Source organism: Saccostrea echinata, unplaced genomic scaffold (genome assembly GCF_033153115.1).
Source record: "Saccostrea echinata isolate AGI-Se365-2 ecotype Australia unplaced genomic scaffold, CSIRO_AGI_Sech_v1 ptg000005l, whole genome shotgun sequence".
Taxonomy (NCBI): domain Eukaryota; kingdom Metazoa; phylum Mollusca; class Bivalvia; order Ostreida; family Ostreidae; genus Saccostrea; species Saccostrea echinata.
The window spans coordinates 11,034,616-11,038,826 of record NW_026889754.1 but is presented as its reverse complement, the minus strand read 5'-3'; the positions used below and the strand labels follow the sequence as shown (position 1 = coordinate 11,038,826).

The window sequence follows — 4,211 nt, the reverse complement described above, 5'->3', positions numbered from 1 at the left end:
CACCATCGTAACATCAGTATGCAATGATATCTTAAGAAAAAGATATTACCTTCGCATAAAAAATGTTCACCGGTTGATGTCAATTTAATCTCTTTTATTTTATATCTGCACAAGAAGGTGTATTGCGTTAAATTCCGACACTCCCCGCGAATGATCACCTGAGGAATCTCGGTATTGGTTATAATTTCATTAACGTGACACTCTACTCTTACGACCTCTGCATTGACTGGACACACCGATACTTGGTAACAGGTGGCTATTTGATATTCGGTTTCACAGGAACAGGAACAGGAAGCGTAAGGCACACACAGTATAACCATGATAAAACAAAAAAGCACAGACAAACACATTTTGCACTTAAAACGACAAAATAATACGTCCGAAATGAAGAGTGTATAGATGCAACTTTTATCTCTGATAAAATATCTTTTATTAAACTTTAACAGTTACCCAGCCAAATAATTACTCAATTAGTGATGCTGACCTAGAGAGAGAAAAAAAATGGAGTCCACATCATGCACTAAGCCAGACAACAATAACTTTTTTGTTTTATTTTTTTTTTTTTTTTTTTTTTTTTGGATTCGTTGAAACATTGCATTTGACTTTTCGAAATAAACCTTTTTTTTTCTTTGACGACTCAGTTCATACATGTAATGTGTATGCTCATTTCTACTCTTTATTTTTCATTTATTTCATGATCCGAAATTTGAGAGAATTCAGAATTTTCATTGGAATTATCTTATTTCATAACCTTAGCTCCGCCCTGTCAGAATATCCGACTCATTAATTTAAATTTACTCCAATTATTATCGAATTAAAAAAACCATCTGCTAGGGATCGGGGAGGGGGGTATAAAAAAGTGTTGTATTAATTTTTGTAACTCTTCGTGAGGAATCTTATACTTTTTGGATTAAGGATACGAAGACTATGGAAAGGTGAGTGAATATGCCCCCCCCCCACCCCACCCACCTAATTTCTGATTAATACTTTTATTATTCATTCATTCATTATTTTTCACGCATAAAAAATAAATAAATAGAAAGATAGAAATAAACCTAATTGGAAAGAAAATAAATAAATAAAAATTTGAATTAATCGTCTTAGAGTAAACTCGTTTAAAATATTACAGCGTTTGCAATTGTTCAAAAATGGAGGAGATCCATTTTTACCTGGTCAAAATCCAGGAGGTCATGAGGACCATGAAGTGTCCGTGAGTATCTGTCTAATTGTGGATTAAATTAAATTGTGAATGGAAAATCTTTTTCAATGACTTCTAATGTTAAGTAATTTATTTTTAATTTTCACATTGATCAACATTCGCCTTCTCTTAATATAGACGAAAAGAGCACAGAGTATGTAGTAGAGAGAGGAGAACATCAACTCCTAAAGTGGAGGGGGCCTGGTCAGTTAAAGTGTATTTTTATTCATCCTTTTTACAAAAAAATTGATTCAGGTGATATATTGTATGCTTATTTTTTAACACTAACCAGATAAATCATTTTATTCAATAAAAGTCAATGTTTCATTACTTTTTAAAGGTTTAAAACTCCCAGTGCCCCCAAAAGACCGAGACTTTGGTTAGTATTCTCTCTTTAATCACTTGTCTTTAAACGCTTAGTCTAGATTAAATATTTTCCTTCATCTTAAATTTCTTGTGTTTTTTTTCCCCAGTCGTCCAAGGACTCTCCTCAGAAAACGAACTAATCAGTAAGTTTCACTTTGAGTGTTTTGACATTTATATACTATAATTGAAACTTAAATGGAGAATTACAATTCTTTCCAAGAAAATGTATCACTTTCATCCTTTCTTTCTTTTTAAGGAATGCCGATGAATCTATTCTCCCAAAGTGGGAGGTCTCCCCAATAAGGTTAGAACAATCATTATCTCCTCTCGTCCATATATACATTTTTTTTTTTACTTTGAAGTATAAAAAGCAAATGGAAATATAAATTGTCTTATAATTAAGTCTCGGTACAGAACAAAAATTTTCAAGGAAAAAAAATCAACACATCCTCTGATTGTTTTCTTTTCAGGTTATTTGTCAATTCTTTTTTTTTTAAATTAAATTATGTAAATATAAAATTTCAGTAACGAGTCGGGCCCCATTCTGATCGGTTCCGAGTGAGTAGTGACTTTCACAATTATCAAACATCAATATAAGTTTAAACAAAAGAAATTAACTGAATTAGAAATTAAGTGTTTAAAATACTGTTTCCTTCACACACGGTAATTTTCCTTTTTATATTGTAGTTCGGAGTCGGAATTGGCGTGTGTTCCGCTGTAAGTTTTCTCTTTTTTTATTTCAAAACAATTAACCCTTAATAAATATATGTATATCGTACAAGAATGTACTTTAAAAGAATACATTTTTTTTTCTGCGACTACTTCAGGAAATGTACAGGTGAAAATATTTATCATAATAAGTGACTTTTTTTTTCCTTTTAACTAATATTTATTTTCTTCATTTCAGGGAATTCAGTGAGGAAGACCAGAAAGAAAACCACGTCCAGGAAGAAGACCAGGAGGAGATCATCATTCCTCCGTAAGTCTATACAATGTTTTTTTTTCTTTACATTTAATATTTTTCTTTAAATTCGTCACATTCCTTCTCTCACTCTCCATAGAAAAACAAGTAATCTGTATGTAAAAAAAAAAATTGGATTAATTTCGATGGAATGAAAAGGAAAACCTTATTCGGTCATACGATAGATTTTTCCTCTTTTTCACGAAAGTCGTATTTGTTTTCCCGGAGTAAACTGGATTCCCGTTTTATTTTCTCAGAAAAAAAATGAAATCAGTTTTACTTTATTTCCATTTATTCTTCATTTATTTCATTTCACAGATCCCAGATGTAAAACCAATAGAGAAGAAAGAACAAAATAACCACAAGATGTCCAACAAGATATTGTTTTTTTTTCATGAAATTAAAAAATAGAGAGTATCCAATACTATTTTTTTTTTCTTTTATGCAGAATTACTGAAACTTCTTCATTGTGTCATTAATTAATGGAATGATCTGTAATAGTCTTTTCCATTGTGTCGTAGTCAGGTACAATCCTTTTATAGTGGCTTTCTTATTTAAGAAAACCCTCAGGTCCACACGCATAATATTTCCATATAAGCATACGGTCACAAATACATTTCCAGAGATTGAAAAAGATTGTATGAATTCACACAGTGTGTCATTCGCTTTGATATCAATAAAGGATTCATTCTGATGTGGTGATTCCACTACGGATGATCTTGTAGATAAACTGGAAATGGTTGTCAAAGCCACAATCATACATGAAGCTGCCAGTATTCCAAGAATTCCACTGGTTCGTAGCGCAGTACAGCGCTTTCGCAGAGAGCACTTTTCCTCGGTCATCTTCCGCTTGTCTATGGGAACACTAATCTAAATGCGTTGAAATGGATCATTTATAAGCAAAATCTTTACCAATAATTCACGTGATTGGACATTGCTTTTGAAATTATAAAAAGTCTCTTTAAGAATGTTCTGCAGAGTGATTCGTCATGTCAAATTATATTACATTCCAAGAAAAGAATCAGAATCATGATCTTTAAATTTATTATCCCCCCCTCAAAAAAAAGGAAGAAAGAAAACTTCAATTTCAAAGGTGTACAATTATAAAAATTAAACTCTCCATAAGATGATGTAAATTTAATTTTCACACACAGACTTTCCATAATTCTGGAAAATTCCTAAAAATGTGTGTGTGAGAGGCTTAGGGTGTTGGTGTATGTGTGTGTTGAAAGAGGGGGGGGGGGACTAACATCGGTGAATTATTTCCTCTCTAAACGTTGATCTGGATTTTCCCTGAAATTAAATTCTGTGTCTTTCATTTCTATTTATGTACGTAATTTTAATCTACTCATTTCCTTTTTATCTCTATCCTTAGAGTCAATATTTAATATCATTTATCTGAAAATTAATTGATTCGTGAAGGAGGAAGAAAACTATACGTCACCATTCAGTCGTCCTAATCGTTATGCTAATTATCAACGTTGCATACAATTAATCTTAATTAACCCCACACGTCAGTTGACCTTGATCTTTTATCGATTGGGATCCCTAATTAAAATCGATCAGGTTTAATGTATTCACCCCTCTGACCTTCATTTACATAATTGACAGGTGAGCAGGTCTTCATTTACATAATTGACAGGTGAGCAGGTGTTAGGGGGTGGCCAACGGACGCCTATACTACTT

General features: G+C 32.3%; 1 long non-coding RNA gene across 1 annotated transcript; it reads left to right on the top strand.

Moving 5' to 3' along the window:
- The first annotated feature begins 1,215 nt into the window (after positions 1-1,215).
- Positions 1,216-2,212, top strand: LOC133180048 (uncharacterized). The gene is made up of 5 exons (XR_009720255.1): positions 1,216-1,402; positions 1,539-1,577; positions 1,672-1,707; positions 1,821-1,868; positions 2,090-2,212. It is a non-coding gene; the product is annotated as an uncharacterized LOC133180048 (long non-coding RNA).
- The last annotated feature ends 1,999 nt before the right edge of the window (positions 2,213-4,211 follow it).